The 13,823-nt window shown below is 37.8% G+C and overlaps 1 protein-coding gene across 6 annotated transcripts in view; it reads left to right on the forward strand.

Annotated features, from left to right (window-relative positions):
- Positions 1–13,823, forward strand: part of Tbc1d5 (TBC1 domain family member 5) — a 424,656-nt gene that overhangs the window by 43,314 nt on the left and 367,519 nt on the right. For 5 of the 6 annotated variants that reach the window (XM_040729178.1, XM_040729183.1, XM_040729179.1 and 2 more), the window contains exon 2: positions 3,915–3,977. The exons of the other annotated variant lie outside the window; for it this stretch is intronic. The gene's annotated coding sequence lies outside the window, so the exon portion shown is untranslated. The remainder of the gene's footprint in view (positions 1–3,914; positions 3,978–13,823) is intronic. 6 annotated transcript variants of the gene reach the window in all.

Below are 13,823 nucleotides of genomic sequence, written 5' to 3' on the forward strand. Positions count from 1 at the left end.
ACTGGGTTTAGCTCCTGGAGTTCGGTTGAACAGGGGGAGGAGGGAATCGTATGAACATGGGGGGTCAAGATCATGATAGGGAAAATCAGAGAGACAGCTGACCCAAGCTAGTGGGAGCTCATGGACTGACAGCTGGGTGACATTTAGGAGACTTAATCTGTGGTAGGGGCCCTTGGCAGTGGGTCCAGGACCTATCTATCCTAGGTGCATGAACTGGTTTTTTGGAGCCCATTCCCTATGGCGGGATATCTTGCTCTGCCTTGATACAGGTGGAAGGGACTTGATCCTGCCTCAACTTGGTATACCAGACTTTGTTGACTCCCCAGGAAAGGCAGGAGAAGGGGAGAGGAGGGAAACTGGGGTTATGTAAAATGAAAATTAATTTTTAAAAACAGCAAAAAGAGAAGTACAACCTTTGGTGGGCCTATTTGGATTCTGGAGATGGCATACTCCTCACTTGGGTGTGCTACTCCAGCCCATATACCAAGTGTCTGGAGACCTGCTAGCTTGGAGTGGGGCCTGGAAGAGGTGAAGGCTCTTCAACAGGTGCAGGCTGCTGTGTAGGCTGTTCTACTGCTCAGACTGTGTCTGCCAGCAGAATGGATGGTCCTTGAGGTGTCGGTCGTGCTTCCTTGCCTACACCATAATCTTTTATGAAAAAATGCATAGTATATGTTCATTATAGAACGTTAGAGAGGAATAAAATGAACAGAGAAAATAGAATTTAGTTTTACTTTGTAATAGTGACATAGCTAAGTCACTATTAATATTGTGTGTTTATATTATTTGTGTTGTATTTTCTCTTTAATTCAGTGCTTCCTGAAGTTTGATGCACATTGGAATAGTCCGTATAGAATTTGTGAGAAACAGGACAGACAACTCATACCAGTTGTGTATCCCTTATAGCATTTCAACAAGTAGTTAAGTTTATTGTTCTAAAAATAGTTTTTGATGATTTTTAAAAATAAAAATAAAGCCTAAAAGACAGCAACAACAACAGCAAAAAGAGAAGTACAACCTTTGGTGGGCCTCAGGATAGCCTCAGACTTGTGATCCTCCTGTCTCAGTCTAAGACCACAGCAAAGCAAGAAGCATATTTTATGTGCTAATATTTGGTTCTTCTTTCTAAAATGTTTGCAAATCAGTTCTGCATTTGAAACATTTTGTTCTTGTTGTTTTTTCTAAAGTACTTGGGATTGATCAAAAGGTCTTTTGGCATTCTCTTACTACTGAGATATATACATAGCCCCTAAATTTGATATTGCAAAGATAAATATTATATATATAATGTTTAATACTAATAATGTGTTTTAAGTGTATCTGTATTGTGAGTTAAATATACATTTTCAAGTGTGTATTGTTACCTTTTAAAATTACTGCATATGCATGCTTGTGTGCATACTAGTGTGTGTGTGTGTTCATGTGTGCATGTGTGTAGGTTAGAGGACAACTTAAGAGAGCAGTTATTTCTCTTAACATTTTGGTCCCATGATGGAGTGCATGTTGTCAGGTTTGATGATAGATACCTTTATCTGCTAAGCCACCTTGATGCCCCATGTATTTCTTTATGGTGAAAACATTCAGTACCATTATACCTTTTTGAAATGTGCAGCATATTATTGTTATAATCACCCTATTTTGTAAAAGCACAGTTCATGAAACTCATTCTTAGTTGAGAAACTATTGGCAATAGCTACTGAAAAAAGGAGACTCTTTCCCCTGAGACACTACCCATGCACATACAAGGCAGCAAAAGTGTTCTCAGTGGTTTGAAAAGAAGACAAGAAGAAAAGAGCACATGAAGTTGGGAAGGAGGAGTGGAGGACAGGGGAATGAATAGAGGTGCATTTGATCAAAACATCATGGGCATGTACTCTATTCTGAGGTTATCCTTCTAATTTTACTTGTTTTTGTTAATATTTATATTTTCCTTAATTTTTGTCGGTAGAAAGTGATCCTTTGTAATTAAAACCTTTATATATTTTTTCATTTTGTGTACAGGATTATTATCTCTCTTTTAGTAGATGCCTCATATAGTTTGCCATATAGTGTTGATGGTGTATAAAATACAATACAATGTGACATTTACAAGGGAACTGGACCTCCCGCTTCAATGTGCATATATTAGTTGTAATTCCCACAGTGCACTTGGAAGATCATGTGGCTTTGAGTAGATCAGTAGGAGGCAGAATAGAAAGATGGAAAGAAACATGCTACAGATAGTTGGAGAGGGTGCCAAATCAGCCTTTGATTATACACTTTTGGATTTTTGTTGTTTAATCACTATTTGGTTATTAGTATATTTTTGATTTGGAAGAGGTATGTCCTAATTTTTAAGGTTGCTGTTGGTTTTAGGTCATAGATAGGAAAAAAACCCACATTGTGTTCTGGTGGAAATGAAGTCTGTTGAAAAGTGAAAAGTGGATTTCAGACTGAAGAATAATTGGCATTGAGAAGGAAATATTTAAAATGACACGGAAAATTCCTAATTTTAAGAATTGCTTGATGATTGCTGAATTTTGTTCTTGAGTTCTTTATTAGCCAGGGTTCTTCTCTTAAAAGAACAGAACTTACAGAACAGAACTTACACACACACACACACAGACACGAGATTTATTAGAATGGCTTACAGACTGTAGTCCAGCTAGTTCAACAATGGCTCTCTACAATGAAAAAGTCTGAGATTCCCATATGCCAGCTGGGTGTCTCAGCTGGTCGTCAGGATCCGCCAGAATCCTGAGGAAGTAGCCCCACTGCCAGTGAAGGGATGGCTTCTTCAGTGTGGAGGAAAACATGCAAGCAAAGACAGCAAGCTTCCTTCTTGCATGGCTTTTTTATAGGCCACCAGCAGGAGTGGCCCAGACTAAAGGTGGATCTCTCCACCACAAAATATTCAGATTAAAAGTGCTTCTTTCCACTTCAAATGATTAAACGAGAAAAAAAAAAGAATCCCTCATGGTATACCTTGCCTTTTGGAGTTTAGTTCATTCCAAATGTAGTCAATTTGAAAAGCAAGAATAGCTATCACAAGTGCTTTTAGTGTTTTAAAGATTATTTTTAATTTGTGTTTGGTTGATATGCCTATGAGTGGGGGTGCTTCAAAAAGCCGGGGGCATTGCATTGCTTACTCTGGAGCTGGACTTGTGTAGGTGGTTGTGAACAGCCTGTATTGTCTTCTGAAAATGGAGTTTTGTTCCTCTCGAAGTGCCCCTTTTAGCCACTGAGCCATCCCTTCAGACTTCAAGTAATTTTAGTAATACTGTTTCAGGAAACATTTGATAGCTTTAAAGGCAGATATAAAACATTGAAGGATATATATTGTATGACAAAATGTTTTTGCATTTTTGAAAAATTTTTGATAGCTAAAAAATTAAAACCATTACTGTGCTGTTTCTAAGACTGTTTATAACTGAAGTGTTAAATAAGTGAAGAACATAGATCTAACAGAATCCTGAAGGTTTATGAACAAATCAGGAAGATTTCAAGAATGCTGTGTTATATTGAATATATGAGAAACTTTAGAAAATGTTCAGTGAAGACTAATTTATGTCTCACTAGTAGTTTGACCCCTATGGTATACTAATTAAATTGTGACTAAATTCAGATTGTAACAGTTAAGTAATCTCATTGGGTACGTTCCAAGACTTTGAGGTTCTCAAATTTAATGACACCTTAGATGTCAACCAGTTGCTTTGTGTTGTCTTCATATCTGAAACCCTGCAAATTGTTACAGCTTGTATTTCAGTTCCCATAGAGAAAGCTCAACTTTGAGGCTGGATTTCTAAAACTTGACACAGTTTCTGACTAATACAGTTCACTTTCCATTATTTTATGGATTCATAAATTGTTGCTTAGATGTGAATGAAATGCTGTCCGTACTAACTAATGTTATTCTTACTGTTGTCCCTCTGCAGAAAGTTTCTAATGGCTGGGTGAAGACAGAAAAACTGTCAGATAGGCTGAAGCACTGTCACACTGTAAGTGTCTTTTTGAAAAAGAAGTTTAAGAATATTTCATGTCCATTTGTTCCAGGGAAAATATGTTAAAGATACATGCAAAATATAGAAGTGGGTATTATAATAATCTTAATAATTTATAAGAACTAGTCCTGTATTGCTTTTAAAAATTGAAAATGTGTTCTCATGTATTAAAATGAGGATTTTTCCAATAGCATTGAAAAATATTTCTAATTCTAACAAGGATTGATCTATTCTGTGTACATTTGCTTATTTAAAACTATCAGAATCCAGAAAGTCATTGTAGTTTTCTAGGTTGTGATTTGTTTGGGTGGCTTATTGTTTAGGTTATTTTGCAGAATTATTTATTTGCTGATTTATTTATGTATTTCATTATTTATTTATTTGATTATTTAGTAAATTATTTATCTGATGAATTATTAATACATCTTCATGACATGTTTTAAATTATTTATAACTTAATTTTGAGTTTATTGCTTTTAGACGCTGCATTGTTACTGACTAGTTTTGATTTTTTCTTTGTGGTTCTTGAAAATTAAAGTATTAGCTCTAAGGCAGAGAGTATATTCATCCCAGTGCCATGGAGTTTTTATTTTTACTTTGTTGGTAATTTATGCCAGTGATGAGGTTTTAGCTATGCTTTCTTGCTTAACATTAAATTTACCTTTTTATGGTTACTCAGGTGTGATAAGGTGTCAAGGTATTGTGTACGTGGCCATTGTGAGTCATTTGTTCATTAGTGATAGTGTTTCATATATAAACAAAAATGGAACTTTTAAACTTAACTCCATTATTTTCTGTCTCTCTAAAGGCAGGTCTGCATTTCTTGTTTTAAAATAAATGATGGAGCTATTTGATTTTAGTGGTGAGTCAATTTCACCACTGAATGCTTTTAGGAAAGTTTATAAAATTGAATAGCATCTTAGATTTGGATCCCTTCTTTGTTTAAAGTAGATTATATGAGCATTTGGAAAACAGCAAGTTACTTATGTAAATTTTTATGACACTCATAATGATAATAATTTCCTATATCTTATAAATAATACTTTAATAAGTTAGATTGGTTTCTAATGTTAAACAATGAGTATCATTTCTTCTTCTGATTCTGTGTCATAATGGTAATATCAGAGTTTTCCTTTAGTAGTTTATGAACAGGTAAGCAGCACTTCAGCAAAGGCATGTCATGTCTGCAACAAGGTTTTCATTTCCTGCTTTTTAGAATGAATGACTATACACTTTACAGTTTTTACACTTGGGAGAGAAGATGCACTGTATATCTCAAGTTGAGAATGCAGTGACTTTCTAGATAGGTTTTATTACATAATTGTAAGTTATGCACATATATCCTTACCTGGAAATATTGCATATGTTAATATTTACTTAAATATTGCAGTACTATCTTCATATGCAGTTCTTGAAAAATGTTCTTCAGTGATTTGTGTATCATGGATTTAGAAGTGTATCATATATGTCTGTGGCTTTTCTATCCTGGAGAAAAGAACTTCATATACTATTAGATACGGAATTCTACTTTTAAGTGTTCTTTAACATACTTGTGTGATCTATTGAAGAAAAATATTGCTTTCTCCATTTGTTGAATAAAGCATATATTAGCAGTCATAGTAATCTACTGAGGGTATGTTATTATTAACACCTACTGAAAGAATACTTGCTGCATTGTACAAGTGATCATTCCTTTGATGATACACACCCGGGAATTTCTTCTGATAGTAAGATAGTTTTAATAACTCGTTTTTGAGCCAGGTGGTTGTGCACACCTTTAATTACAGCCCCAGGAGGCAGAGACAGGTGCATCTCTCTGTGTTTGAGGCCAGTCATGGTCTACAGAGCAAGTTCCAGGACAGCCAGAGCTGTTACACACAGAAACCTTGCCCTGAAAAAAACCAACAAAGAACTTGTGTTTGAAAAGAAATATTAATAAGTATCACTTAGTTCTTACCATATGCTGCCCGGTGTTCACATATTTTACTTGGATTTCTTGACTTTCCCAATGAGGTAACACTGTGATTGTAAGTTTTCATTTTGAGAATGAGGAAATAGAGCGTTGGCCATGTTAAGTATCTTGCTTATTGTCATACACCTAAAAGTAAGTGGAGGGCACTGGGACTAGGAATAATTTATTTAGCTAAGAGGGCTTTCTAAAACTGTTGATTTTATAAATGTAGGTAGTATATAGTATTTAACCAGAGATTGCTCTGCATTTTAGAGGATTTATTTGGTCACCTGTCTCTTACAGGTTTAGCTTGTTCAGTATATTCTGTTTGTTTTATACTTAATTATTTTTCTTGAATGGTAGACAAATAATTGAACTACTTTGATTTTCTGATTGGATTCTTATAATCCATAGAGTTAAACAAAGCTGCATACTTGTACCTCTGAGATCTTGTGTATTTGCCTGTTAGATAATCAATTATAAGGTCAGATCTTTGACAGTTAAACTCAAGGACTTTCCCAGAGCTCAGTTTGATTGAGTATGATTTGTTCATAAGGATAATATTGTTAGGACTGCACACGTAATTTTGAAAGGATGCCTAGTGCTACTGTTTTACATGCATGGCCACATACTATTAAATCAAGCTTTAATACAGGGCTTAATACACAAACATTTTAATATGTTCATAAACAGGACAAAGTCATCATTTCAGTTTCTATTGCAGTTACTTATTCTTGAGACAGGGTTCCATTACCTAGCCCAGGCTAGCCTGGGACTTGTTATCCTCCTTTCTCAGCTTCTTATGTGCAGGGATCAAAGGCATGCACCATCATGCCCAGTCCAGTGCAGTTCTTACCCTCAGGGAGTAAGAAGAGGTATCAGTTTGTCTGAGACTGTGGGGCAGGGTCTCTCCATCTTGGTTCTTAAATAAGTACACTAAATACATCAGAAAACAGATGGATTAAACAACGGCAGTGTTAGTGTGGGTTGGTATGAATGGCATGGCAAGTAGGGTAGGATAATTCAAAGTTGTAATTATTCAAATATTGTTATATCATGAAATCCTACCTCACTTAGTGGCGTATGAAATATTATCATTGCTATGAAGACTATGAATTTGTCTTATCTAGGACATTTTCGAAACCATTATTTGTCAGGATAGGATATTGTAGAGTGGAGCCTTCCTGGCTTCTGATAGCCTTTATTTATATTGTCTGTTGAGAAGGACTTTCACTCGATATACATTATCATTGAACTTCCTTTTGTTACATAGCTTTTATTGTGGGTCACTATTTTTCTTTTGTGTTTGTTTTATACCAGCCAACATGATTGGTGGCATTGTCTTTCCGGAAAGGCTGACACCGTACTGCTCTTGGAACCTATTTACTTTTTCTTTTACTTGTTAAATTATGCCTTATCTAATTAATATAGATGTGAAGTAATACTTTATGTCATAGCCAAGTTTATTGATTTTTAAAAATGTTTTTCTTACAAAATATTTTGGTTATATTCTTCCCCTTCCCTGAGTTTTTTCAGATCCCCACCTGACTTCATGTTCTCTTTCTCAAAACAAAAAACCAAGAAAATGAAGCAAAACACAAAACAAAAACCAATAAGCCATAACAAAAACAATACATAAAAGCATGGAATCCATTTGGTATTGATCAGGCACTCCATTGCATGAGACCTGCCCTGGAGTGTGGTTGATATACCCAGTGACTGAGTTTCCCTCTGTGAGCAGGTATTAATTACACATAGCTTCTTGGTTAGAGGAAGGACTTTGTGTCCACTTCCTTTCTTTCTGCTGGGACTTGTTTGGTTTGGACCTATGCAGGTCTTGTGTGTGCTGTTAGGGCCTCTGTGTATCAGTCCTTTTGTGCCTGGAAGATGCTGGTTTGTTTTGGAATCCTCTGCCATGTCTGGCTCTTAAAAATCTTCCTGTCACCTCTTACACATAGATCCCTGAACCTTCAAGGAGTGAATTTGTTAAACACATCCCATTCCTATTAGGGCTGGATGGTTAGACTCATTTTCAAGGAGTATGTAAGTGAAAGGGTATTATTATTGTAAATAGAAAGATAAGCAGGCAAAGTGGACCACAATATCAATAGTTTCCTTAATATTCCACTCAGTTTGTGGATGACATGTGGTGAAATAGTTGGGTCTCTGCACTGATGTTTTGTTTTGTTTGAAACATAGTCTCTGTGTAGTCCCTGCTGTCCTGAAACTCACTATGGAGTCCAGGATGTCCTTGAATTCAGAGGTCTCCCTGCCTCTCTGAATCCAGAGCCCAGTCTTGTGCACTGATATTTTAGGAGAGGAACTAAGTTGTTCTTTTGAGGTGTTGGAAGTAGGTTTTCTCCCGTCTAGATGCGGGGTTGCTGTTTATGTGAGTTCTAGACTTATTAAATGAAACATTATTAAATTTAGATTTTCTTGAAGTTTAAAAAATGGAGGCTTTGCTATGCTCTGGGATTTCTTAGGGCCCTTATTACTGATGAGTAAGAGTCTTTAATAATACGATTTTTTGGATTTCTTGGTTAGTATTTATGTTGCCTATCGAAACCGTAAAACTGTAGCAACAACAAAAAAAACTAGGAATAAAAACTACTCAAGTTAAATTACTTTATTATCATAATATACTTACAGATATGTTGTATAATTTACTAGATCCTATGTTTGACTTTATATTGACTACCTACATAGAGATTGGCATATTAATGAAATCAGTTCATAGTTTCCCATCATAATTAATCAGTGAAAGAAGTCAAGGCATGTTCTCAAACATGGTAGGAACCTAGAGGTAGGAAGTGATGCAAGACCAAGAAGAGTGCTGCTTTCTGGCTTGCTTCCCATGCTTTGTTCCACCTGCTTTCTTACAGCAGCCAGGACCATCTGTTCACCCACATCCATCATCAATCAAGAAAATGTCACACAGGCTTGACCATAGACAGTCTAGTAGGGCATTTTCTCAGTTGAGGTTCCCTGTTCCCAAATGACTCTAGCTTATGTCAAGTTTACATAAAAGTAGCCCATACAGTCTTCATTCTTGTGTGGCATGCACATTACTGACTGAGCCATCTGCCTATCCCCTTTGTAAACATCTCATTAAGCCTGCTCTCCCTCCCTGCCTCCCTCCCTGCCTCCCTCCTTGCCTCCCTCCCTGCCTCCCTCCCTGCCTCCCTCCTTGCCTCCCTCCCTGCCTCCCTCCTTGCCTCCCTCCCTCCCTCCCTCCCTCCCTCCCTCCCTCCCTCCCTCCCTCCCTCCCACCTTCCCTCCCACCTTGCATTCATTGTTAACATTCTCTCTCTCTCTATATATATAAGTATATATATTCTACTATATACTATTTGTTTTTATCATTATAAAATTTATGTCACTGAAATTTTATGTAATTATTTATACTTTAGATGACATTTTCATTTTGAAAGCAAGGTTTTGGTTTGGGAATATTTTTTCTTCCACTTTTCTTTCTCCTTTAGCTCTCCTGGTTGGAGACTTACAGTGGGATGGTGACAGTGGGACATGTGCAGTTGTGTTTTTGCTCAGATAGGAAAAATGCTTGCTTCTCATTGTCCTTTATACACTGTGTTATAAGTTAACTGTCGTTAGCAAAATATCCATCTAGTTTCCAAATACTTGTCATCTCCTTCCTTTCTTTTCTTTTTTTTTTTCTTTGTTGCTTCCACTCTTTTTGTAAAGTAAATCATTAGGCATCATTTTAATGGGGTTTGAGACCTCCCTCTGGATGGCTACAGCTACTGCTACATTTTCCTTCCTGCCATTCATCATGAAAAGTACAGCTCAGTTTTCCCTGATTTTCCAGGTGAATTAGCATTCTTATCTGTAGTTGTACTTTCTCCTTGGGACTGCCAGCCCTAAATAATGACACAGAGACTTATTATTAATTATGAAAGATTGGTCTTAGGCTTTTCCCAACTAGCTTTTATAACTTAAATTAGCCTGTTGTTGTTTTTTTTATTATTAATCTACATTTTGCTACATGGCTTGGTTACCTCTCCTCTAAATGTGTGTCACACTTTTTCAGTGTCTTGTGGTCATCTCCCTACCTCTCTTCTTCCCAGAGTTCCTCTCTCCCTGGAAGTCCCACCTATTCTGTTCTGCCTAGCTATTGGCCATTCAACTCTTCATTATACCAATCACAGTGACACATCTTCATACAATGTAAACAAATATTCCACAACACTTACCATGCATTCTTTTTTTCCTTTTCTTTCTGGTATGGTCCGGTGAACTTTGTTGTACCTAAGAGAGTAGGGATTATTAGCCTTCCTCCTCCTTCTGGAGGTCTGTGATGGAAGCAGTGAAGCAAAATGCCGAGTGTAGTGGTGCTGAGTACCAACAGGGACTTCCCCAGCCTCTCTCTTCCTCCTGTGTTCTGGGGTAGGTGATCAAGGGCTTTTTATCCCCTGGTGGCCATGTGAACCTTGAGGCTTACCATCATGTTTCTATAGGCAAATTTGTTGTATGCCAGGAAATGAACTTGACATATGATCATTAATGACAATACCAATTGCAGCATCAAATTAGAAGAGAGTTGTTGCCATGAAAATTATAGGAGACAGCCTCGACCTCAGTATAACCCAGGATGCCTGCCTTCCCACCTTATTGATGCCATTGTAACTGCCAGCTTTCTCTAGTTATCAGGTCAGATTCTCAATGAACACACTGTAGGTAGGAACACAGAAGGCCATGCCAAAGAGGCTGTGAGTTTCCTGTTCAGCTCTGAGATGCCCTCACCCTCTGCCTTGTCAGTGCCTGGGATGATGTTCTGGGCCATCACGCTGTAGTTCACCAAAGGGGCTATGTATATTCTCCTGAGTAGGAGTTATATGGCTTGTGGTCATGAGGTCCTTAAAAATGTCAAAGTTGTCGTGGATGACCTTGACCAGGGTGGTTAAGCAGTTGGTGGTTCAGGAGGCATTGCTAATAATCTTTTTTTGTTTGTTTGTTTGTTTTTGTTTTTTACGAGACAGGGTTTCTCTGTTTTGGAGGCTGTCGGTCCAGCCTCTCCTCGAACTCACAGAGATCCGCCTGCCTCTGCCTCCCGAGTGCTGGGATTAAAAGCGTGCGCCACCACCGCCCGGCCATTGCTAATAATCTTAAGTGAGTTTTTTGTACTTCTCATTGTTTATATCTATCACAGAGCACCACAGAGAAGCAGAGATGATGACTCATAGTTCCACCCTCAAGTAGGCCCCCACCTTTTCCATGACAGTCCAATAGACTCCATAGTATCAGAATTTGATGTCATTTTTCTCCTCGAAGGTGGGGATAACTATAGCACAAAAAAATTAAAGACTCAGAGACAGATGATATTGGGGTTCAAAACAAGCTGAAGTTCAGAAAAGCAAAGCAGCTGGTCACTCTTACTCTACCTCAGAATGAAAGGGCTCCACCAGACCTCAGACGTATGCAACATCTCAGCATGGCTGGAGAATCCTGAGACTTCAATGTCTTCCTATCCTCAGCGTGGCTAGAGAATGAATGCTTGATACTGACTACTGAAGACCCTGCTCCTATCTTTTATACCCCTGTAGTACTCGGATTAAAGGTGTGTGATCTCAGGTGCTGAGATCATCTTTGTATGAGCTGTTTTTATTTAGGACTGGATCAATCTAGTGTAGATCTGGTTGGTCTTAGACTCAGAGAGATCCATCTATCTCTTAACCCTGAGTTTTAGGATTAAAGGTGTGTACCACCACCTCCTAGCTTCTGTCTGCTGGCATTAAGGTGTGTATCACCACTGTCTGATCTCTAGCTTGAGGCTGATTTTATATATAAAGCTTGAGGCAAGCTTTAATAATCACCACAGATAGCCTTCTCATTTATTAGCCTTTCCTTACCTTTCTCATTCTACTTTTGGAACTAAGAAGAATTCTACCACCTTCTGTCTTTCATGTCTACCCTTCAGACCACTAGGCAAATGAATGCTCATTCATTATATAAATTGTCCAGCCTCAGGTATTCTGTTAGAACACAGGGGATTGGATTAAGAGACATTTTTTTCCATGATGTATGTATAGCTATAACATATTGATAAAGCTAGATAAGAAATGTAGTGGATTGTTTTATGTGTTTGGACAATATAGCAAAATTCTAGAAAGAGGAAAAAATGAAATCTGTTTTAGCACAGTGCTCTAGTCATTTTTTTTTGTTTTTGCTTTTTAAATAAGTAGAAGTCTGATTTTTCATATGAAGAAGATTGAGAAGAATTTGATAATGAAGTAAGTAACTGGTCCCTTTAAGTTGTTGCAGTTGTGGAATTGGGAGTTTGGGCTCCTAATATTTTTCTTGCAGCAAATGTTAGAACCATTTATTTAAAACCCTCGTGGGCTGGAGATGTAGTTCAGCAGTTAAGAGCCCTGACTGTCCTTCCAGAGGATCTTGGTTCAATTCCCAGCACCCACATGGCTCACAACTGTCTGTAACTCCAGTTCCAGGAGATCTGGCGTCCTCGTAGACATACATGCAGGTAAAACACTAATGCACATAAAACTAAAGAAGTCTTGTCTAGGTGTGGTGGGGTGCACCTTTAATTCCACCACTTAATGTACCACCATGCCCTTAACAGCAGTAGTCAGCAGGCAGATGTAGGTGGATCTCTGAGTTCCAGGTCAGCCAGCTCTGTTACAGAAAAACCCTGCATCAAAACAAACAAACAAACAAACAAACAAATAAATCAAAACAACAACAACAACAGAAAACAAAAAACAGACTAAAGTAAAATCCTCTCCTGGAATTTTCTAGTTTTTAGTGACTATGACTCATGCTGTTTGCTAATATCTGATTTATTAATCTTTTACTGTTTATAGTATTTTATAAAGGGACAATATTTGTGCATTTATTTTCCTTTGACTGATACTGAAAGGTTAACATACTTTATGTATTGAAGTCTATAAGGATATTCATGGGCAATCTGCAAAGTTCCATATTTTGAGCACAAAGGTCAGTGTGGTGATTTGAATACATTTATTAGAACACTTGTGTCTTCAGTGGGTGGTACTGTTTGGTGAAAATCTTGAGGTGCAGTCTTGTTGGAGGAAGCATGTCACTGGAAGTGGGCTTTGAGAATTTAAAGACTCAAGCCATTTTCAGTTTGCTTTCGGCTTTCTTTTTGCTATTCAGGATGTGAGCTCTCAGCACACTGCTCAGTCACTATGTCTGCCTGCTGCCTCTGCTCTCCAGTTTTGGTCTCTTAACTTTCTGGAACTGTAAGCCAAAATAAACTCTTCTGTAAGTTGCTTTGATCCTGGTGTTTTAGTACAGCAACAGGAAAGTAACTGGTGGAGCCACTAAACCTTCCCATCTCTTTGTTTTAAAATATTTTGTGAAAGATGTTTAAAAACATTGCATCTTATTTTGATAGTTTTACTTTGTTTTAGTTTGGGGAGACTAACCTGTGTGCTATTGGTTTATTTATCAAACCAATACAAGTGCTGTGTTACCTTTTCCGGGTCTTGTTTGGGTTTGCTTTCTCTACCAGTTAAATGATTAAAGGTCAGGAAAAGAATCTCAGCAGGAGCAGCATGTAATAAGCACTATTAAAGGTGAAGAACTGGTGTAAAATCCCACACCCACACTTAGAGCAAGGCCCCCAGAGCAGGAGACTCCCTGCAAAGCAGAGAGGTTCCAAATGGTGGGCTGAAATGTGTCCTCTCCCCTAAGTTGGATTTGGAGCTTAGACAAAGAAGAGATGCTAATAGACCCACAGCTTGGGGTAAACACATCTGGTTCCGGCCCTGAACTTACCTGTCTACCCCGGGCCTGTCAGCCTGAAAGACCCCCTTTGGACCTTTCTGTCAGTTCTAGAGGATGAAGAAGCTGGAAGTATGCCATCTTCACTTAAGTGTCTTGGCCTTTTCCTGTCT

The sequence above is a fragment of the Mesocricetus auratus genome, unplaced genomic scaffold (assembly GCF_017639785.1).
Source record: "Mesocricetus auratus isolate SY011 unplaced genomic scaffold, BCM_Maur_2.0 Super-Scaffold_100021, whole genome shotgun sequence".
Lineage (NCBI taxonomy): Eukaryota > Metazoa > Chordata > Mammalia > Rodentia > Cricetidae > Mesocricetus > Mesocricetus auratus.